At 33.0% G+C, this 25226-nt stretch overlaps 1 protein-coding gene across 3 annotated transcripts in view; it reads left to right on the top strand.

Moving 5' to 3' along the window:
- The window catches only part of LOC145738956 (uncharacterized), a 57565-nt gene that overhangs the window by 6661 nt on the left and 25678 nt on the right, over positions 1–25226 (top strand). The window contains exon 2 of one of the 3 annotated variants that reach the window (XM_081994164.1): positions 7641–7743. The exons of 1 other annotated variant lie outside the window; for it this stretch is intronic. The gene's annotated coding sequence lies outside the window, so the exon portion shown is untranslated. Of the gene's footprint in view, positions 1–7640; positions 7744–13747; positions 13806–25226 lie in introns of those variants that run through there. One more of the 3 variants, XM_081994167.1, reaches the window with a different exon arrangement.

Here is a 25226-nt window from a genome sequence, read left to right as displayed (position 1 = left end):
TGGAAAGTGGAGCATCCTTAAAAAAAAACTTTCTGCTTTGTGTTCACATTATATCCAAAATGTTTGTTAAGCAAGTTTCGAGTTTTTTGGAAGTATTTATGGAGTATTGAAATTTACTTGAAATAAGTAAGACCTTTGAGAGTTTTGGCTGTGACATTTTTTACCTGAACTGTCACATTCAAACTCAAACTTAAGTGAACTATAATATGCAGCAATATTACTTGGAGGAGGAGGAGTTAATTTATCGTAGCTAGCTTGGTCAAACAGTTTTGTTAAAATTTTTACTTGATACACATACCCAACAGAACGACATATCATTAGTGCCTCGAGCTACTAGGAATAATTCTCATTTTTGGTTTTGCATGTTGCAGCATAGCTTTTGTTAAACGGCGATTATCAAAATTAACCTTTATCCAAGCATTTCCGGATTTTCCGGTTTTCCACAATTCCCAACTGAGAGATATACAGTGCCTAATTAAAGTCATATACAACGCAAGCTATCAATAAGCAGGGTATTGTCAAAATTTCCTCATAACGCAAAATAAAGCTACTATTAAGGAGTTTGTGTAAGCAACCCACATATATTAACACAATTTGTAACTGGAAAGACGAACGATGGCAGCAGCTTTAATTGCTAATATATCTCCCAAAACTTTGCGGCGTTCCGAGGACAATGTTAAACCTGTTACCAATAAATTCGTGCTTGTCAAGTACTAATTAGTGGTTTAATACTATCCTCTCGTGACGTTCGCCCAGTATATTTCCAGTAAGCATAGCAGTGAGGAGGACAAGAGGGGATTACATTTGAATTTTAAATAATGAGGGTCGAATGCAGATGGGACCTGGATACCGGCCTCTCTATTATGTTAGTCTTCCACGTTTTTATTTTCCAAGTTATTTATTGCCTGGATATCCAAAATTTATATAATGTTTCTAGGGTTATATTAGGTCAAGCGTCCATAAGCAATTTATTTTTCTTTTTAGGGTTTTCGAGCAGAAATTTGCGGAAGATCTTAAAACGAAACATTTTTGGTTTTCTACAGGATGTTAAATCATTTGTAAAATTGTATTTTGATAAGCAACATTTTTTCTCTAATTTTGAACCCTTTATAGGACGCAAAACCTTCTAGCATTTATGAATGATACAAAATCGCACTATTTTTGAGGGACACCCTGTGCAGTTCTTTCACAATAATTGCAAATTACTTAAAAAATAAGGAAGCTTTAAGAAAGTTAGCGATTAAAAGTAATTGTCATTAAATCGTTCATAACCTTTTACAAACACTGTAACTGTAACACATTTAATGTTGCTACGCATTTTTTCCTTCATAAAAAGTACTATTTTTGCATTAAAAATACGTATTCTGTAACCTCTGACTATTTCCTGTGAGTGAAACTGTACCAAATTTTGTAATATTTTTTCAGGTTGCTAGATAGGAAATTTAATGAGGATTCCAAAAATGTACTTAAAACAGTCATTTTCTCACTACAAGCAGGATTTACAGGCAATTTTGTCCCTGGCTGTTCTTTCAAACTGTGATTCTGGCAGGCCAAATTTTGACATCGCTTTTCTTACTAACTGTACCAAATTTTGTAGTGATTTTTCAATTTACTAGATAGGAAATTTAATGAGGATTCCAAAAATGTACTTAAAACAGTCATTTTCTCACTACAAGCAGGTTTTACAGGCAATTTTGTCCCTGACTGTTCTTTCAAACTGTGATTCTGGCAGGCCAAATTTTGACACCGCTTTTCTCACTGACTGTACCAAATTTTGTAGTGATTTTTTAAGTTGTTGGATAGGAAATTGAATGAGGATTCCAAAAATGTGCTTAAAAAAGTAATTTTCTCACTACAAGTGGGTTTTACAGGTGATTTTGTCCCTGACTTACCTTTCAAACAGTGTTTCTGGCAGGTCAAATTTTGACACTGCTTTTCTCACTGACTGTACCAAATTTTGTAGTTATTTTTTAAGTTGTTGGATAGGAAATTTAATGAGGATTCCAAAAATGTGCTTAAAACAGCCATTTTCTCACTCTAAGTGGGTTTTACAGCCAATTTTGTCCCTGACTGTCTTTTCAAACTGTGTTCAGACTTTGACATCGCTTTTCACACTAACTACAAACATTTTGTAGTATTTTTCATGTTATTGGACAGGAAATTTAATGAGGATTCCAAATATGTGCCTAAAACAGCCATTTTCTCACTCCAAGCAGATTTTACAGGCGATTTTATCCCTGACTGTTCTTTCAAACTATGATTCTGGCAGGTAAAACTTTGACACCGCTTTTCTCACTGACTGTACCAAGTTTTGTAGTGATTTTTTAAGTTTTTGGATAGGAAATTTAATGAGGATTCCAAAAATGTGCTTAAATCTGTCATTTTCTCACTCCAAGCTAATTTTACAGGAGATTTTGTCTCTGTTTTTTGACTGTACCAAATTTTGTAATGATTTTTTCAGTTTATTGGATAGGAAATTTAATTAGCATTCCAAAAATGCACTTAAAACAGTCATTTTCTCTCTTGACGTAGGTTTTACAGACGATTTTGTTCCTGACTGTCCTTTCCAACTATGTTTCTGGCAGTTCAAATTTTGACACCGCCTTTTTCCCTGACTGTACCACAATTTGTAATGCTTTTTCATGTTATTGGATAGGAAATTTAATGAGGATTCCAAAAATGTGGTTAAAATAGTCATTTTCTCACTCTAAGTCGGTTTTACAGACGTTTTTGTCACTAACTATCCTTTGAAATTTCTGACAGTTTCTAATTAGACACCACTTTTCTCCCTGACTTTACCTGATTTTGTAGTGTTTTTTATGCCATTAGATAAAAAATTTAATGAGGATTTAAAAAATGTGCTTAAAAACATGATTCGGTCACCCCAAGTGGGTTTTACGGACGATTTTGTCCCTGACTGTCCTTAAAATCGTGCTTATTTCGGATACAATTTCACTGATGTATGAAATGCATTAACCCAGTTTTTCCTAAACAACTCGAAAACGGTGAATGTAGCAAAAAATTTTCAAGAGACTAAAAATGTTCCTAATCAACTCCTTAACGCAACACCGTAAGTTGGTAGTACCGATTATGCTTCCAGTATACAGGGTGGGCATGAAAATTATGGTGATAGACTGTGTATGGTCAACCTGCACGAAGTTTTTCAGATATAATTTTTTGCACAACACCATTGGAAAGAGGAGTTCAAGATAGTTAATTTGAATGGCTCAACATCTCTGAACTCACAAAAATAACCGAGTTCTTCAACTGATTTGAAAATTTGTTGCCAACCCAGTTTTTCCTAAATAACGCGAAAACGGTGAAAGTTACGAAACATTTCAAAGAGAACAAAAATGTTTGCAAAGAACTGCTTAACTAATCCCTGGAAGTTTCACTACTATACAGGGGGTCCATGAAAAGTGTAGTGATTCAGATTTATGACTAAAATTTCAATTAAGCTCATAAATGTACTGGTCAAATTGGAATTTACTGGTAAAATTGGTAAATTTTCTTGTCACACTTTACTTTACAGTAACAACTAGACTGTAATTCATTTTCGACTAAAAATTTAGTAAGCGGTGTTTCGTTATTTTCCCATGTGACAAATTACTCTGCGCTTTGAAAACCATTTGAGCAAAAACTCCACAACAAGCCATCAAGAAAGCCAAGCCGGATATCCGAAAGAAAAGCTTTTCTGACAGCTTGTTATGTATTAGTTAATTCACAAGCTTTATTACCTATAGTCTAAATTACTCTTAACTGGCGGATCCGACGATTCATCTACGGAAAACTTCGCTGTTCAAGGCATTTAATCACACCATGTCTAATAAAATCCGTAAGATAAATGAGACAGATTGTACATTTTTGCAAGCGAGAAACAAGGATGCCTTTGCTATTACTCTTAAAAGTACAGTAACTATGATAGAACATTTTGTCCTAATCCTGTAGGAAATCACTTCAACAAGACAACAATCAAAAGTTGACTGAAAAGCCTTAGTAAAAGGAAAAACTTGTCCTTCTATTGTGTTTTATTTGAAAAATTCATACTTTACCCCAAAGACTTGATACACTGACTAGAATGATTGTTGTAGGAAAATCACAGTTACTTCAATGATTAGACATTTTTTAGTTGTGTTTACATGAAAGCAGAATAAAACAAAATTCGTGACTTTCTGGTAAAGTTATTTGAATTTTGCGCAGCAAACTTTTCTCCGGGCTCCGATTCCACGTTTATTAGATTATATCTCCCTCATAAATTTCCCTCAAAACTTTGCTATTAATAGTAATAAATCTCTTATCCTTTGAACGGACAGGCGAAATTGAGGCGCACGTGTGTTTTAATCGCCTCAAACAAATCCGGGAGATTTTGCCTGGTAAATTTCACCCTCGTACTCACAACAAGCCAGACAGTCAAGACACTCGCATTAATTCATAGCGTGACATAAAAACCACAATGCTAAAGGTTTATAAACATCTGAGGCTAGAAAACAAATATTTAGCTCCTACATGTTTCCGCATAATCCTCAGATACTTGTGAGTGTGTAGAAGTATCAAGAGGGGTGGACAAATCATATAAATAAGGCTTAGAATTGATTACCAACCCCTAGAGAAAGACGCATCCCTTCCTGTTCGTTGATGCATCTTTTCTCCCCTAAAAACCATGAATAAACGGGTGTTTCTCTGTTTGCATTCTCTATCTTATTCGGTAATAAAATTGCGTTTTTAGTGGTTTTCTTTTAATTTGCTTTCCCTGTTTCCCTTCTTTCTTCTTGATTTTATAGGCTCATTTCTAACGATAGCGCTCCCTCTATTATTACGTTGTCTGGGGGTGTTGTCGTAAAAATACGAAGCTATGCACTGGATACAATGAGTTTACTTACTTTATTTTCATTTTATATTATGATTAGTTTAAAAAGTATTTGTGGCTCAATAAGATAACAACTAACGTCAAATTCCTAAAAGTCTGGATATGACGTATATAAAGAAACTTGATAACCCCTAGGGCTTGTTTTCCTTTAGATCTCGCCCTCGATTCGCAAGAGACTTGTTATCAACGAGTTAAGAGTTATCGTCAACTGCAATTTTCCGGAATTGTATCCAACTTTTTCCCAATTAATTCTTTAAATTGCCAATTTAGGTCAGTCGTAGTATTTTTTTTTTGTACATTATTGAAGATTTTTATCATACATTGTCTATTGCACACACGTTCCAGTAAAATAAAAACCAGATGTAAATTCGAAAACTGTTCGAGTCAAACACCATTCTTATACATTATTTATGTACCATGGACGTGGATGCTATTGACAAACAGATAGTTTTACATGGACGTAATTTGGAAGTTGAATTAATATTTTAGGTTTTTAGGACACATTTTCCAAAGCAAAAGTTGGAAAAGCATTAATTAACCAATTTGTAATTGCATTGCAGTACAGTATTGGTTTTCTTTTAATTGAATAATCGCTTTGAAAAACTTTCCTAAAACGTTTTCCTATGGAAAACATATCTACACTACAATGGTTAGGTTGATAGAAAAAAGTTTAATTAATTTACTTAAACCTAAAAAAAGTATATTTGTTATTGAACAAACAAGTAACGCAAAACACTTTAAAAGCAAATAAATCAAAATATTGACAATATGTGGTAAGGCTAGTAGGTTAAGGTGAATTTACCTGGAATTGCAACAATGTATACTGTAAAGATCGAGGTTTGGAGTGCTTCCAAATGTTTGCTATGGTTTCTAGGACTCCAGTTTGTGTTTAAAGGTTAATAGGAATCAAATGTCAAAACAAGTGCTTTGGTAATGTGGTTTACAATTTGATTTTGAATAACAGTATTCAAGGAGCAGAAAATACATTCTACATAATTAGTTGATGTGTTATCTGGTTATCAGAATAACTAAGGTATAGTTAACTAAGTATCTACACATTTTATAGTTTTGAATTATGCCAAATTATAATATTTTAATAATGTGTTCCATAATATGAAAACTTTTTGCCTGGAAATTATACTATCACATGATTATAATTTCTATTTATTTTATATAAACTTTCCATACTATATAACTTCTGATGCATGATTCTGTTCACATAACACTTTAGAGTTTACATATGTCTCTATTTCCTGGAAGAAGTCGTAATGTACAACAAACCTAAAAGGATTTTGATCCATATGGAGCCTGGGTATTAATATCAGCAAATATGAAGTTTCAAACTTAACTTTCAGGTTGAACATTGACCGAAAATGATCAAAATCTATGATCAAGCTATCTATATGACACACACAAAATTGCATGAGATTTTGGTGTGTTAAAAATCAATTCAGTTGAATTGTCTTGAAAATCTTTTTTACACTTTAGTCTAAACTTAAATGTCTAAATTTAACTTCAAATCAACTTGTCAAAATCAGTCACGTGACTGAGGTATCAACTAGCCTTTACATTGTTGCAAGCTTAAAAATTGGATTATCAAACTCACTTGACATCTCTCTTACAATTTTACCTTTTGCAACTGTCTAAATTTAATTGACTAAATTTTCAACGATTAAAGTACATTTCAGAAGTCACGTGATTGATTTTGACAGGTGTAAATTAACCTTTATAAAGTTGCAAGCTCAAAATTGCATTCTCAACGTCACGTGACGTGTAGATTACAATTTCAGCTTTTACTACTGTCTAAACTTGATTTAGCAAATTTTCAGAGTTTAAACTATTTTTTATGGTCACGTGACTGTTCTGACAAATGTCAACTGATCTTAAAAGCCAGTTGACACCTGCAAAGCTCTAAAATTTTATTATCAAATTCACGTGACATCCCTCTTACAATTTCATCTTTTGTAACTGTCTAATTTAATTGATCACAACGATTAAACTACATTTCAGAAGTCACGTGACTGATTTTGACAGGTGTAAACTAGCCTTTACAAAGTTGCAAGCTCAAAATTGCATTCTCAACGTCACGTGACGTGTAGATTACAATTTCAGCTTTTACTACTGTCTAAACTTAATTTAGCAAATTTTTAGAGTTTAAACTGTTTTTTATGGTCACCTGTCTGTGGTGACAGATGTCAACTGGCCTTTACAGTGTTGCAAGCTCAGCAAATTGAGTTATCAAAGTCACGTGACTTGTCTCTATCTACTTCAAACTTTTGCAACTCTCTAAAATATTTTTTATTACAGATTTGTTAGTACTGTATTCAAACTTTTTTTGAAGAGTTTTGCAGGTAACATTTTGTTTTCTTTACCGTTGGTTCATCTCCAGTATTGAGTTTTATACATTTGAAGTTTTCCGAATGGAACGGACTATTGATAACATATCTGCAATGTAAATCTAACCAATCAAGTCCTCAAATTTACATTATCTACATTGTTTACATATTATACACATACTCGTAATGTCATAGGTAATCATTATCTACGTATAAACGCCCACCACTGTGGAGTAGACGTTGAGCTTTTGAAACTGCATTTGATTCAAATTATTCTAGAAAATATCACAAAAATATAGCTTTCCCTGGTGATGCTTTTACAGATCTTGGAAACAAAACTAGGTTAGGTTAGTCCTTTTATAGTGACTAAATATTAATTATATAAACTAATAAAATTAATACTGGAATTTGTTGTAAAACATGACTAAAATTTTCAGTTTTAAAAAGATGCTGCCATCAAGAAAATCTACATCTATTTTGAGCCTGGGTCCGGACAAAAGTGACCATGGAAGGGAGAAACTACAGCTTATAAGTTAACATGTAAGTATCAGACAAATGGCAAAACCTTACTCTATTACATACTGAATGTGGCAATAATACAGCAACCCCTATATTGAGAAGATTTTTATAGTGGGTTCTTCCACATTTGATGTGAATTGTGCAAGTATTCTTGATTCAAAAACACCAATATTGAAACTGATTAGCAAGTCTATTTTGGCTACATTGAACGTTTTGGACCAGTTACGTTTTTCCCACACATTTTCAGATATTTGCATAGAACGGACGGAAAAAAATGGTTGTAACAAGGCACGCGATTAAACAAATCGAACGTTTTTCCCGCAATCAGACTAAAAGAACAACACCGCATCCGGTCAATTAATATTTAATCAATAGAACCTTTTGTTTCAGGGAAAAAAATGAAACCGAATGTTTTGTAACATTATCACAACGTGCAAAGGCCGGCTTTATTGATTTTTAGAGCTTGGGAAAAATTTAGACTAGGGTTAAAGTCTGCATGTTTAAAAGATTTCATGCCGCTCTCGGTGCCTCGATTTAGGGTACATATTTTTAGAGAACGATCCAATAAAGTAATTAAAAGCACTTGCTTTAACATGTTCTGGAAATGATTCCTTCCGGACTGGTTTTTGTGTAGGTCTTTTGAGTGATTGCTTCATTAAGGCGGATATTTCAATTCTCTCTGTCTGTTTGCGTCTCAAAAAAGTCGTGAAATATTAGTTTCCGAACGGATAATGCCTATTCTCCCTGTTCTTATCAGAGCTATAATTAATTACCTCAATCCACTAGTTTTGTAATTATTCTATTAAATGCGTCTCATATTCATAAAAATTGTGCATATTTTTGCGTCAGTATTACAGAATTTGGTTAACTCTTTACAATTTTAATAGAATGAAAAACAAACACCTGTCTGACAAGCATCACAGTTTTTTATTTTTTATTGTTTACAACAGATGCATCAAAAAGCCAAGCGGAAAAATAAAAAAGCAATTTAAATACGCCCGGCATCCCTTTGAAGTAAGTGAACTAATCGTTTTTGCTTAAATTGACAATAAAATAAATACTCGAGTTCATTAATTAGTGGCCCTTTTAGAGACGAGGCCACGGTTCGTTATCAGTCAAGGCCCCTCGGAAACTAATTGTGTCTTTAATTTGCCAAACTCGGTGTTTGAAGGGGTTAAGGGTACTACAGGAAAGTTCTTTACTTGCTAAAATATTCCGGCATTCCCTAATATAGTACGTGTTTCTACTGCTTGATTATAATCATTAGCCTACTAATTTATTTACAGCAGTCCAAGCTGGGTTTAATTTTTTTTACTCTAAATTTCGCGCTTTAAGGGATAATCAGCTTTAAGTTCTTGCGATTGTCAGAATAGAGAAAGAAGATAAATTACCATCATAAAACACTTTAAAGCAAGATCTGCTCTGTTTAAGCACTTTGGCGCACCAAAGCTTAATTTGCTATAATTGGTTACTGTTTGTCCCGAAACTGTGCGGTGCTTTTGTGACACGTCTGCGCTTTATATTTAAATTAGATTTCATAAAAACCTTTGTCTCAATTATATTGCTTGTGAATGTCACTTAAATGTAAAGATAAAACTCCTTAAGACTCCTATTTTCAGAACAAGAACGAAAATCGCAGCGCAAATAACAACTCGGTTAAAGTCAATATAGAGAGTTTTTCGTCTTTTCAAACCAGTAATATATGTGCATAAATTTTCGCTGGCTTTAATATAAAAGAGACTGCCGGTTTAATAATTTACCTCAAATAAGCGTCTGTGTCTGACAGAATTGATAATTTTCCTCACTCAGAAATATCTGAGATTAGTCTTTTATTTGAGATCTTTATTAGCATAAAGGATATTTCCATAAAATAATCACGAAACCATACGAAAGCGATTTTAATTGCTTTTCTACTGTATTTACAATACTTTCATTAAATTACAATAAAATAAAATACGTCACTAGTGCAGAATATGCTTTGGATGTAGACTGGTTTCCAAAAATCAAGCAATTTCAAAAACATTTTTGATTTGTAGAGTAGACTCACAAACAAAATATGATTTGTGTATCCGCAAATGATTTGAATTGTTTTTAGATTTCTTTTAGAAGAAAAATCACGAGCATCATTTTTCCAAGTTTCTTAAATGTATATACAACAAATCTAATTCCATTTATATGGACTTGAAAAAATATTTTGTCCAACCAGAGTTCAACCGAAATTCCATATCTTTTTTGTCTATCGATCAAACAAAATTATTTTAGTAGTTAAGTCTGAAGGTCTTTTTTTACGAAAAATGCAGGTCAAAATGTACAGTCTTATGTATTACACATAATTTTATACATGTACATTATGTAAAATACCATAGTATGATTTATACATATTAGTTTGTCCATTTACAGGGGAGTAAAATTACTTACATATTTGAAATACCCTCAAATTTCTCATTAAGGGAACTCTTACTCTCTTCACTTTTTGAATTTGATTTTATGACAAATTTCTATTGACGACAAACATACTTCGTACACTAGCACCATATGATACATCCTGAGAGAATTTTGCAACATTAAAGTTGGATTTAGTTTAGAGATTAAACAGCAGTTTGCAATGAAACTTGGCTTTAAAATGTGCTTTTGGACATCAAAACGATTTTGTGGCCCGTAAATTAGCGCACTAAATATTCGAGTCAAAATTAAGCTAGTTGTGAATTTAATCGCGTTTTAAAGCGCTAGATTTTATTTTTCCGAGTACGAATGCTTAGTTTAATAAAACTTTAATACTTTTTTTTTGTTTTTGGAAGCCCCTTGTCAAGGAGGGGAAAATATAACACCCTTTTCCATTCCATTAAAACGGGAAAACTGTAAAGAATATGCAATGTTCCAGTCTTAGTCCCTTGTTTGCAATAAATTCCCTAGACAGTACACTTCCCGGTTTTTTATGGATTACTGTTTTTTATGGAGGTTCTTAAACGTACGTATTATAGTATGTTGGTAGCCAAACAAGAGTGTCTTGTATTTATTTGGTTTGATTTGTATTATCTTTTTAATGTGTTAAAAATTCTTTTTTTCACTTGAGTTTGTCTAAGAACGGAATTGTTAAGTATATATTTTTTAAACTACATTTTAAAGGTCACGTGACTGTTTTTGACAGATTTCAACTGGCTTTTACAGTGTTGCAAGCTCAAAAATTAGTCACGTGATATGTCTCATACATTTTCACCTTTTGCAACAGTTTAAATTTAATTGACCAAATTTTCAACCTTCAAACTACATTTCGAAAGTCACGTCACTAATTCTGACTAGTCTTCACAGTTTTGGAAGCTCAGAATTGCATTCTCAATTCTCATTGATTTTAACTACCCCCAAAGAAAAAAATCCAATGGGGTTAGGTCATTTCATAAGTAAAAAAGTGGAAAAAATTTTTTAAAATTTTTAAAATTTTTTCCACTCCACTTTTTTAAAAATTAAAATATCAATATCTCGAAAACCTTTGCTTTTTGACATATGCAATGTTTTATAAAATATGTTTAGAATTTTGCGAGGAATTCAAAAACTTTCATAGTATTGCTGCTGTGAAACTCCCTAGAAGACTCCCCTAATTGTAACAAGGGTATTAAAAGGCCGGATTAATTTATGACGCGTAAGAAACTGGGGTTTGGTGTAAAATCGCTTTTTTATTACATCTATGGCGGCAGCTTTGGGTAGATAGTGACAGTGCAAAAATAGGGTTTTATATTTCCGGGCGCTATAAAACTGGAATTAAAGGATTAACGATGGCTTCTTATATAGAGTCGCGAAACATAAAACAAAAGGTAATTATGAAAGATTTATAGTCATCTGTGTGCGCGAATATGGAAAAATTGTTTATAACGGTCGTTGCATTGTGTTTTCGTAAAAGCGGCCTTCAAATACATCTAGATTTGCGATTTTTATCGGTTGTCATAGTGGCGTTGGGAAGATATGAATCAGGGGACCGGCATAAAAAGGAAATTTGCCTCGGATTTAGGAAACTGCCTCCTGAAGCTTTTCTCGTTTTAGGTCGCAAATCGTATATACTGGGTATTGCTATCTCAGAAAATTCATTATTTTGTTTTTTACTAGCTACAGACATCAATTCATCATCAAATCTATATGATCACAAAAATTATACCTAGTGTACTTAGAAACTTGTTTTTTTAATATGCTTTTGGAATTCATATGTTGTCATAATGAGTAGATAATTTAGTTTTATATGATTTGATAATAAGGTTTTGTTCTTTTTAACACATATGAGAGTGTTTGAAAAATAAATAATTAACAAAACAATTTTTTTAAATGAATTAAAAGTACCATAAGAAACTCTCTCTCTTTTTCGAAGGAACCTAATTATTGAATTATATCAAACTAAATTATCTACTCATTATGACAACATATCAATTTCAATTCTTCTTTCAATTATTGTTATTATTAGTTTCGGGAGGTCTGTAGCTACTAAAAAACGAAATAAAAAGTCCAAGTCCGTATTTGAAAATTTGAAGTTGATTATGGTAACTAAAAAACGAAACGTCGGGACTGAAAACTAAAACTATTTTCTTGAATAAGTGCTTCCAGAAGGTGCCATTGAGTTTCCAAAACAATCAATAATAAAGTGGTAAAAAAATAAAATAGGAATTTGATTTTTTCGGTTTGTGTAAAATATCTCCGGATGTAATGAAAATGTTTCTGAATTTTTTTTTCCAAATTATTTAGCAATAAAATTTTCCTCCATATAACTAAAGCTTTATCAACTATAGTTTCTGAGATAGAATTTGTGATACCCTGTATAGCTATTTTTTTCTCGTAGAGTGCTTAAAGAAAAACAATATGGTCTGCCTATCTACAAGTTGTTTTTGCGTTGAGGGACTACGATGACTAAATAGTTTAACGGGAAATTTAACAGGACCTGAACGCTTACGTGTAAGAATCCATTAGCTTGAACATGCAAATTTGGCGAGCCATGTAATAAACTGCTCGTCAAAAAGAATGGGACAGCAAAATTTTTGGTCATTTTTGAGCGGCTGTTTCTTTAAATTGATTCATTCGATTTAAAAATTTTTTTTGAGGATTAAAAGGTATTTTCTTCCTCTTTCTGATGATGTAAATAATCTTTTTGAAAGTTTTTACGGATCCGAGTATACAGGGTGTAATCTGCGGTCTAGACGTTTTCGCCAGTGTACAAATTTTATTGCAAAATTTCAAAAATGGGGTTATTTTTACTTTTCTTGCTTTTAATTTAACCATTTTTTTAAATCTTTTGTGAAAAGAAAAGGATTAGCAAGGTTAACTACCCAATTTAAGTAAAAAGCTAAATCTGCTTTATACAGGGTGACCCAAATAAAACTTTGAAAACAAAATCATATTTTAATCATAAATCTTGGCAGGTTCAGTGATTTTAATGGAAAATAATGATATTGGATACAGAAGCACACTATTTGTTTAATGATTCAATTTATATATCTAGACGTTATCACCAGATAGTAGATTACAGCTATTTAATAAATTTTGTATAGATTGACGTGTTTTACTTTAATATTTACACTCACTGTGGGAATATGAAGTACTTCTTTTCAATTAATTTGTGTAGTAAAAAAAATTGTTAAAATGTAAAAATAGCCCTAATTTTTTGAAATATTGCAATAAAATTTGTAAACTGCCCTTAATCACCAAACTGTCGAAAAAATCTAAACATATTAACCACAAGACTCGATTAAAGTTATTTTGAACAAATTTTGTGCGAGAAATGGCGTTAGACCAAATTTTTCATTTTTTGACTGCACCTCAGCCACATCCTGTATACTCGGATCTGTAAAAACTTTGAAAAAGATTATTTAGGTCATCAGAGAGAGGAAGAAAATACCTTTTAGTCCTCAAAAAAAATTATTAAAATTTGAAGAAACGTGCGCTCAAAAATGACCAAAAATTCCGCTTTCCCATTCTTTTTGATGAGCAGCTTAGATAAAAAGATACATACGTCCAACAAAGTGTCGGCTTGATAAACACTCGCGAATAAGCAGTTTTCTATGTGGCCGGGCATTTTTCAATCTTCTATAACAGCGCACAAAAAGCGTGTAAGTAATTTGCGTGGCATAAAAGAACTGATTTAGTAGCAATTTCTCTAAACCATGCTTTTTGACTTACGACATTTTCAATAACTGGGGTTGTCGACGTAGTAAATCGAAAGCAATAAGAAAAATGGCGTTCACCCTCGATCCTCGATTCGGTTCCAAAATATGAATGTGTGTTTTGCTTCCAATGCATGGGACCGGCATGCTTTGTTTTTCTCAATTCGTCATGCGGCAAACGATCGAATCGGCAATTCACACATTTACAGATATCTTTTCCTCTATATCGCATTAGTTTGATTTATATCGCTGAGGTGGAAAACCGATTTTTGACAGCTACTTTATAGGAACTGCTTTTGGCTTTATTGAACCTTTTTGGTCAATTTCCGGCATGAACCACTCTAAACTTTTTTATATTTGGCTATTATACGGTTATCGATCAAATCTTTTTTTTATTGTAATCATAACAATAATTTGTTAGATAACGACAACAATAAAGAAGAAAGAATGAGAGAAAAGCAGTAATAATAAGCAAACAAAATAGAATTAAAAAAATATAATTTTTCATGTAATAAATATAAAATCCATGCATCCTGTTTACTATGTACTGTGTGTCCATAGTGACACGTATGTTATAAATAAATATACAGGGTGTCCCAAAATTGAGATGACCTTCGAGCTGACAATTTCAGATGAGAACCCCCATTTTTTATTGCAATTATGGATTATACGTAAAGTTCTGGAAATTTTTCATGTAGCATATCCTATGTCGATATTCAGCTGTTTTTGAGATAATAACAGTTGAAAAATATAACATGTTTTATTGAAAATAGTGTTTAATAACAAAAAACAATAATTATTTAGTTAATTAAATGTTCAAACTGAAACCCTTCTTCTGCCTGGCATTATCCCAAACGATCGATAAATTCACGTTAGACCTTATTTATGGTTTCTTGACTAATGTTAGCATACTTTTAACTTTAATTTTTAAGTCGTCAATTGATGAGTCAAAATGTTTGAGTTGGCTACACAAAAAAAATCCCAAGGATTGAGATCAGGAGATCTTGGAGGCCAATGGATCCACGCCTTCTGTTGGGATCTGTTGGGAAATGCTACTTCGTTAAGATATTGTTTAACTTGTATTGCATAATGTGGGGGTGCTTAAACCCCCAAAAAAAAATAAAAGGTAAATAAATAAATTATTAATAAATAAAAGATAACTCCCTAAATTTTAATCGAATTTATTCCATACTTTATAGACTATGTCTATGTCTATGTAAGTGTGTTTAAATTAAACCATTTGACGTATTTCGACACACTAACTACTGCTGTTTAAAAAGTGTACAGTTCAACCGGTTGTTGGTGTGTCCAAAGGCCACAAAGTGCACTATTTCAAATAGGACACCCTGTATATTATTACGTCACTTGATTCAGCTTGTCATGGCTTACTTTACCACCCACTATGTGCTGTACAAAAAGCGTACAGTTCTTGAGATATATAGGGTAAAATTTTCAATGGAAACTAATTCCAATCAATGCATTATTTCAAACAGGACACCCTGTATAATAACTAAATAAAACGCAGGACAAATTGACTGATTTTATTTCCGCAATAATTTACTGAATTTAAAAAACGGTAGAAAATGCTGACAGTCCAGGGTTTTCTATAGTTATCGTCAATTATAAGTATTATTCAGTATTAATGATTGATAGATAAAAAAATATGTTTCTCTGCAGAATTAGTTATTGTTTGTGTTGGATTTGATGGTAAAAGGGCCAAAAACCAGCAAAATAGACTATGAAAACGTCTAGAAAAATTCGATTTTTTAAAAATAATTTCTAATAATTAATAACACTAACTTAATTTGTCTATAGGCTAAATCAATCTATTTTCACTTTTTCACGAACTATGTCTTATTATTATACTTATTACTATACAATAAGGGGTTATATACTAATGTATGTACTGTTATGTATACAGGGGTGCAATAAGAGTGGTTTGAATGTAGTGTTTATTACCACTGGTGAAAATTTCATCTCAACTCGTTCAGTTTTTGAGATATTGCACATGGAATCTAGGTTAGTCTGTAAATTGTTGATATTTCTCTTAAAACGTCAAAAATGCTGGTTGTGGCAAAGTGACAGCTGTCAAACTTTACACAGTTATATCTGACAAAGAAATCATGTGTCAAATTGACACTACAAAAATTCAAAAGTGTCAAAACCAGCTGTTTATACGTCATCAAAAACTTTAATTTGCCACTTTACTTTAAAAATGTGAAAGTATTCGAATATCACTCGAAGGTAACAGAATAAGCTGTCAAATTGAGATTGTGTATCAAAGTTGTCATATTGCAACCTGAAAACGAGTGTTGAATGTCTGTCAAATTAATCAGATTGTCAAAATGATAATTAAGACATTCCAGAGAACATTCAATGGTCAATAGTCAAATATAAGCAAGAAGTGTTGCAAATTAGATCAAATAAAATCAAATGGAAGTAAATATAGTTTATTTCCGTTTAAATTATGTATTATTAGTAAGTTTGTTATTGTACTTCTCAAGTCAAATATGTATTCATACATTTTGTGATATTTTTTTTGTGCTGCTGAGAGAAATTAGAAAGCTTTTGGTTTACGTAGGTTAGGTTAGTATCACTTTTTGAACTTGTCAGAAATAATTGGTAAAAACTTTACCAAAATCAACTAAGTAAAATGTTTAGTCAACATTTCAATTAAATATACAATTGTTACATTTTCATTGTCAGGAAACTTTTAATCTACGTTGAAAATGCATGTCAGAACATTTGTTTCAAAGTAAGTGAAAAGCATAGAAATCACAAAACTTTGCTAAAAACCTTCCTTTATAAGAAACAAAATAATTAATATCTAACAGCATTGACTAAATAATAATTTTACCTGTGTAAATCAACCAATATTCAACGGATTATAAATGTGTGCTTTCTATTATTTTAAGGATCAAGGTTAAGAATAATTCCTATAAAATCTCAGAACAAAACCGTTTAAGAAAATTGGGATTTAATATTTGGTGCGGCGATAAAAATTAATTAAGTACTAAATCAAATGCTACTTTAAATTACAATAGATAATCTTTTAAATAATCACCTCCTTTAGTCTATTACGCACGATCAAAACCTTAATGGAGAACGCTATCTGCAAATGCTTTGCCATTTTTCCTTTAATAAGAAGTGTCTTACCATCGTAAGATTTGCTTGAATTATGGTTGCAACTAATCGGTTATCTGGCTTATGTTAGCGGTTATTATTATAACAAGGATATATAGAAAGAAAATAAAGTAATTCGCATTTTTTAGCGAGTTAAATTGATAGTACTGAACAGATGCAAAATAAGGAAGTCTACACAATATTTCAACATATGCCTTTCAAATTGTTTCGTTTATGCAGACTGTTGCATTTTTGCAGCAGATGTAGTTAGCATGTGAATGTGTCCATTTTTATTTATTGGAAGATGGAGGGAGTTTTGTTTAAAAAAATATAAATCGTACAGTGACAAAAGAAAATAGCAAGACGTTTCAATGCTTGTCTGATTTAGTTTTAATTGGATTTGTGAGTAATTATTGCTATGAATATTAAAGTTGTATTTTTAAAAAAAACTAAGCCTCTTATTGTGACTCAAATGTGAGTTCGGATAAAATAACACGTTTTCCAAACAAAATAAGCATTAAACTTTCAATAGGAATTAAACTCGAATATATTTTTAATACATATCACCGCTGTTGGATGGATATATCCCCAAAACAGCGTTTCATACGGCGAGAGTGATTGATTCAAAAAGTTTTAGGATAAAGCTTACAATATTGACATTTCCAAATTATATTTGTGAGCAACCATTTCTTCCCTGAATCGCTTTAAAATTATTCAGAACCTGGACTATTTGATTATTAATAACCGCAAACGACATTTAAACGGCTGGAGATATTAAATAATAAAGCTCGTTTAGTCTTAGCAGAACCGTGAAACTGCAATCGATAGATTTACATGATGAACTACACGGGTGTTTTACTGTACAAAAGCAAATAAGATTTGCCATTGTCGCCAACATCGACTAACAAAACAATTCTAAAATCACTTTAATTCACCACTCCTCCATTCGCCTATTGACTATATAGCAGTGGCAGTAAGAGCGCTTTGGGAACGGAATTCTCCTCTATAACATCGGCAAATCCACATCCGGTTTAGGCACTATTAAGAGGGAGAGTCGTTAATTCTGCAAACAACCCTCCAGAAAACTGCCTGCTATTTTCCATTAATGCAAACTTGTGGGGACGACTGTGGGTGTGCCACCAAAGGAATAAATTTAGCTGCATCATGGTTAAATAATTGTAATGCAGGGAAAAATTTCATTTCCCCAACTCCCTAAAAGCTTTATTTATTTTGAACTGAAATACCCTTTGTTAACCATATTCCTTAACGAGACGTATAAATCAACCAGCTTCAATTTCTTTTATCAAGTCTCAATCTGCAAATATATATCGAGTTGAGATTTTATCAGTCGTCATACCACCCTTAAAGGGAACAAAGGGCGAGGGCTCCGAATTCGCTTTTGCGGATCCTCGAACTAGTGGGAAAATATACATCCATATCTTTCCAGAAATGAAAGAATAGAGAAAACTCTGTCGTTGTTCTTGGCTTCTGGCTTCGATTTACTGCTTCGGCAACCCCAACATGGATTTAAAGAAATTGCCCATAAATATGTGGCAAATATATCAGATGCCCCCAACCCTAAAAAAATATTAATCGAAATTTGCGGATTTTATATCAAAACAACACCCCCCTGAAATGCTACTTTAAAAAGTTTGATGATTACTAGTTTTTAGAGCGAAGGTTGAAATACAATTGCATTAACTAAAAAGAGTAATTTTCTCTAATATCTACTTAGAAGACAAACACATGAATTACGATTTCAGAAGGTGTCGAATTTGCTTTGTTCAATTCACTATTCGTGACTTATTGCCTTAACATTATGTAATATGTAATTTATACATCCGAGTATGCGGTTAACTGTTGTCTGCAAACGTACTCATGTAGCTTTCAGGGTCCTGTATATTTAATGGTTTCTACATATTAGAGGAGCTTAAAATCCCAGCTTAAACTAATAGTGACAGTGCCAAGTTTCCGAGAGGAAAGTGTGTTGAAAGAGAAAATAACTATTCAAGAAAATTGGCAAAATATCTAGTGGATATTCAAGTTCGTTTTTTCGTTTTAGAGACATAATTTCAAGTTATTTGTTTTGTTTTGATGGTAGAGATTTTTGTAGGGAAACATGAATGTTGCATCAAAATATCAGATCTGTTATTAGAGGAATGCCAGATAATTTCTGGAAAAGCTAGATAGTTTCTGACAATTGTCACATAGTTTCTGGCATTGACAGATAGCTTCTAGCAATTATCAATAACTGTCAATAGAAAGTAAAAATGATTTGAAAAAATGTCAAGATTGTTTTTAAATGTGTCAGAGGCCTCTAAAGTCATTTTAAGTAACTAGAAGCTTCTGAAACCAACTTAAGCTTGTCCTGACTGTTTTTGAAGTGCCAGAAGCCTTTAACATCTTCTTAAGCTTGTCAAGACTATTTTTAAAGTACCAGAAGCCTCTAGAACCTATTTAGTTGTCAGAAGTCTCTAAAAGCATCTTAAGCTTGTTATGACAGCCTCTACAGGCCATTTTCAACCTTCTAATAGACTTTTAATTATGACAGAAGCCTCTAAAGTCATTTTTAGTTGTCAGAAACCTCTGAAACCAACTTAAGCTTGTCATGAATGTTTTTGAAGTGCCAGAAGCCTCTAGAAGTCATTTTGTACTTCCAGAAGCCTGTACAAGTCATTTTTAGTTGCCAGAAGCCTCTAAAATCTTAAGCTTGTCAAGACTGTTTTTAAAGTGCCAGAAGCATTTAGAAGCCATTCTGTTTTGGCAGAAGCCTCTAAAACCATCTTAGGCTTGTCATGACAGCCTCTAGAAGCCATTTTCAGCCTTCCAATAGACTTTTAAATGTGCCAGAAGCTTCTAAAGTAATTTTTACTTATCAGAAACTTTGAAACCAACTTAAGCTTGTCATGACTCTTTTTGAAGGGCCAGAAGCCTCTAGAAGCCACTGTGTACTGCCCCAAGCCTCTACAAGTCATTTTTCGTTGCCAGAAGTTTCTAAAACCTTCTTAAGCTTGTCGTGACGGTTTTTAAAGTGCCAGAAGCGTTTAGAAGCCATTTTGTCCTGCCAGAAGCCTCTACAAATCATTTTTAGTTGCCAGAAGCCTCTAAAATTTTCTTAAGCTTGTCAAGATTGTTTGTAAAGGGCCAGAAGCATTTAAAAGCCATTTTGTCCTGCCAGAAGCCTGTAAAACCATCTTAGGCTTGTCATGATAGCCTCTAGAAGCCATTTTGAGACTTCCAATAGACTTTTAATTGTGCCAGAAGCCTCTAAAGTCATTTTAAGTTGCCAGAAGCCTGTGAAACCAACTTAAGCTTGTCATGACTCTATTTGAAGTGCCAGAAGCCACTTTGTTCTGCCACAAGCCTCTAAAAGTCATTTTTCGTCGCAAGAAATGTCTAAAACCTTCTTAAGCTTGGCGTGACGGTTTTTAAAGTGCCAGAAGCGTTTAGAAGCTATTTTGTCCTGCCAGATGCCTCTACAAGTCATTTTTAGTTGCCAGAAGCCTCTAAAATTTTCTTAAGCTTGTCAAGATTGTTTTTAAAATGCCAAAACATTTAAAAGCCATTTTGTCCTGCCAGAAGCCTCTAAAACCATCTTAGGCTTGTCATGATAGCCTCTAGAAGCCATTTTGAGACTTCCAATCGACTTTTAATTGTGCCAGAAGCCTCTAAAGTCATTTTTAGTTGTCAGAAACCTCTGAAACCAACTTAAGCTTGTCATGACTGTTTTTGAAGTGCCAGAAGCCTCTAGAAGCCATTTTGTACTTCCAGAAGCCTCTAAAATCTTGAGCTTGTCAAGATTGTTTTTAAAGTGCCAGAAGCATTTAAAAGCCATTTTGTCCAGCCAGAAGCCTCTAGAAGCCATTTTGTACTTCCAGAAGCCTCTAAAATCTTGAGCTTGTCAAGATTGTTTTTAAAGTGCCAGAAGTATTTAAAAGCCATTTTGTCCTGCCAGAAGCCTCTAAAACCATCTTAGGCTTGTCATGATAGCCTCTAGAAGCCATTTTGAGACTTCCAATAGACTTTTAATTGTGCCAGAAGCCTCTAAAGCCATTTTAAGTTGCCAAAAGCCTGTGAAACCAACTTAATCTTTTCATGACTGTTTTTGAAGTGCCAGAAGCCTCTAGAAGCCATTTTGAGACTTCCAATCGACTTTTAATTGTGCCAGAAGCCTCTAAAGTCATTTTTAGTTGTCAGAAGCCTCTAAAACCTTCTTAAGCTGGTCAAAACTGTTTTTAAAGTACCAGAAGCGTTTAGAAGAGATTTTGTCCTACCAGAAGCCTCTACAAGTCATTTTTTAATTGCCAGACCTTCTTAAGCTTGTCAAGACAGCCTCTAAAAGTCATTTTCAGTCTTCCAATAGAATTGTAAATGTGCCAGAAGCCTCTAAAGTCATTTTTATTTACCAGAAACCTCTGGAACCTTCGAAAGCTTTGTCATGACTGTTCTTGAAATGCCAGAAGACTCTAGAAGTCATTCTGTTATAGAAAAAAAATTATCCTTCAAGAATACTGTTCCAAACTGTGATTTTTAGAAGTTTATCCTCAAACTGGGCAAAGTTTGTCAGTTTTGACATTTCATTCAAATTGTCAAAACTGTTTTTGGTGTCAGAACTACCTACTAGACACCTACTTCCGGTTAAACCAAAAGTCACAGAAAAATAAAAATATTTTCTGGCATCTGGCAATGCCAGAATAAAGTGTGAAGAGCTACCGTAGCTAATGTCCTGGATTTGCTTTAATAATCAATATTGTACACAATAAAGTAAAAGTCACATAAAATTAGTAACATACATTTTTCTTCCGTTAAAACATAATATTGTAATTTATATTATTACGTCCTTTCAGATTTCGTGTGTTGATTTTCTTAATTATTGGTTGGAAAATATGGCCAGAGAAATTACCGTAATTAAAAAAGTCTACACGCACGTGATGCCCAACTCCATTTGATAAAGTTAACAACTCACGCTTGGCTGCTATTTATAATGGCCCTAAAATATTTCACAAAGGACTAAGCCGATCACACCCTACTTTAATCCCGTATCCTAATCGATCTTAGGACAGGACAATTTGTCGTAGAACCCCTATATACAACTTAATAAAGTAATTTACACTATGGTAAAAATATTCAGTTGGTTAATGAAAAAGTTGTCTTGTTTGTTTAGGTCCGTTAAACAAAGAAAATAGCTAAACAAGTCTCAAACAAAAAGTTACAGTCAACATATCCTTATAGACAATTTTGTGAAGCGTAAAAATACTCACAAAACCTGTATAAACATCCAACTCTCACTTATTCAAGTTCCCTTCCAGTTTTTAAATGTTGAAAAGCAACCTCTTTTGTATTTTTCTAACGATCCCATACTCCAAAAATCATGGACTCTTTCGTTCCCTTAATAACTTTTTTATTGATTTTATAATATCGGGGATATAGTGATATTTGGCCTCAAAGAAAAACGATCCACACATGAGGAGAATTGAAATTTCTTCCACACGTTCTTTGTCAACAAAAAAAATCATAAAAAAAATTTCATATGTTGAGTGTGGGCTATTGAACTGTAATTTACATACTTACCAAAGCCTTTATTGATATTGAAAATTCCGCATCAGCATAATGGAGATGATTGCACTGTCGAAGCTTCTGCTGAAAATTCCACGAAATGCGTGTATCTATCATAATAGGAAGGAATGATCAAAAAGTGCCAATTTTGTTATATCGCTAATAATTGAAACAGTTTTCTAAAAGATTCCATTAAAATGTCACGCAGAAATGTAGGGTATTAGTTAATTAACTAATTTAATAACATTAACCTATTAAACCAATTTATTTAATGGAACCGGAGCATATGTAAAGTTATAATTAATTAAAACACTTTTCAGGATACTTATTATTTAAATGGAAGGTCAGTTCATTATTACGCATTATTGGTTTTTAACTTTACTTTTAAAAACAACTTGCCAGAAGTTTCGTGTTTCTTTCAAGGATTACGTTTACTTAATGTCAAAACTAAGTATTATTAATAATTAAATATGTTTAGTTGAGTTAATTGTCAGGTTAGGTTATAAAATGAGAATGTTCATTCCTTTGAAAACTTTGTGATTTAGGATTATTACAAAACATTGACTGAGTAGTAAGTAATCTCTATTTATTTGAACAACATTTTGTCAAGTTAAAGTACACATTTTATGGTCTTGCTCAGGCATTAAACCAACTACAGGTAATTTAAATTATTAGATACTGGTATTAGGACCGAGCTCCATCTCTACGCAAAACAGAGCCCTTAAAGTTAAAAAGAGATGCGCAATGACTGCGATAAGAATGCAGAATAATCTTATTTCCTTTACGAGTTTGTTTCAGGTAAAACGAGACCATGTTCTACTGCAGGTTCCTTTATTATTCCCACAGCTCTAGAATTTGGAATTTGCGTCGGATAAAATTACGAATAAACGAGTATTAGCCCTAATACAACTATACACGTAAATAGTAAATCGCCCTATATACGTTTAGTTTTCAACTCTGTTATTTTTGTCTGCTTTGATTCCTGTCTTGGCTTTGAAACAAGGAATTGCCAAAAAATCCACGAATGTAGCAAATTATATGGAAAATATTTTAGCTATTTTAACTAGTTCTCTGAAACCAACTTAAGCTTGTCATGACTCTTTTTGAAGTGCCAGAAGCCTCTAAAACCTTCTTAAGCTTGTCAAGACTGTTTTTAAAGTGCCAGAAGCATTTAGAAGCCATTTTGTCCTGCCAGAAGCCTCTAAAACCATCTTAGGCTTGTCATGACAGCCTCTACAGGCCATTTTCAACCTTCTAATAGACTTTTAATTATGACAGAAGCCTCTAAAGTCATTTTTAGTTGTCAGAAGCCTCTAAAACCTTCTTAAGCTTGTCAAGACTGTTTTTAAAGTGCCAGAAGCGTTTAAAAGCCACTTTGTCCTGCCACAAGCCTCTAAAACCATCTTAGGCTTGTCATGATAGCCTCTAGAAGCCATTTTCAGCCTTCCAATAGACTTTTAAATGTGCCAGAAGCCTCTAAAGTAATTTTTAGTTATCAGAAATTTCTGAAACTAACTTAAGCTTGTCATGACTCTTTTTGAAGTGCCAGAAGCCTCTAGAAGCCACTTTGTACTACCACAAGCCTCTACAAGACATTTTTCGTTGCCAGAAGCCTCTAAAACCTTCTTAAGCTTGTCAAGACTGTTTTTAAAGTGCCAGAAGCATTTAGAAGCCATTTTGTCCTGCCAGAAGCCTCTAAAACCATCTTAGGCTTGTCATGACAGCCTCTACAGGCCATTTTCAACCTTCTAATAGAGTTTTAATTATGACAGAAGCCTCTAAAGTCATTTTTAGTTGTCAGAAACCTCTAAAACCTTCTTAAGCTTGTCGTGACGGTTTTTAAAGTGCCATAAGCGTTTAGAAGCTATTTTGTCCTGCCAGAAGCCTCTACAAGTCATTTTTAGTTCCCAGAAGCCTCTAAAACCTTCTTAAGCTTGTCAAGACTGTTTTTAAAGTGCCAGAAGCGTTTAGAAACCATTTTGTCCTGCCAGAAGCCTCTAAAACCATCTTAGGCTTGTCATGATAGCCTCTAGAAGCCATTTTCAGCCTTCCAATAGACTTTTAAATGTGCCAGAAGCATCTAAAGAAGAAATTTCTGAAACTAACTTAAGCTCTTTTTGAAGTGCCAGAAGCCACTTTGTACTGCCACAAGCCTCTACAAGTCATTTTTCGTTGCCAGAAGTTTCTAAAACCTTCTTAAGCTGGTCGTGACGGTTTTTAAAGAGCTAATACAACTATACCTACACGTAAATAGTAAATCACCCTATATACGTTTAGTTTTCAACTCTGTTATTTTTGTCTGCTTTGATTCCTGTCTTGGCTTTGAAACAAGGAATTGCCAAAAAATCCACGAATGTAGCAAATTATATGAAAAATATTTTAGCTATTTTAACTAGTTATACTAAGTCTAAATTGGGGTTTTTTCAGTTTTTTAGATATTTACTTTTTTTCTTTGAGTGGCATGCAGGAAATAAGTGATCTCTAATTTCGTTTTACTACTGCAAGGGAAAAAAGACTTAAAAATAAATAGGAAAATATTTAAAAAGAAGAAAAGGTTAACCAGTACCTCTTGCACTCTCCTTGCAGGTATGTTTCTAATAAAGTATTTATTACCAGTGAGTAAAAAAAGCCAAAAAATTACTTATTTAAAACTGCACTCTGGAAAAACCTACATTTTTCCGGCAGGTG

This window comes from Ips typographus, linkage group LG16 (genome assembly GCF_016097725.1).
Source record: "Ips typographus isolate SLU linkage group LG16, UJ_Ityp_2.0, whole genome shotgun sequence".
Classification (NCBI taxonomy): domain Eukaryota; kingdom Metazoa; phylum Arthropoda; class Insecta; order Coleoptera; family Curculionidae; genus Ips; species Ips typographus.
This window is presented reverse-complemented; position numbering and strand designations above follow the sequence as displayed.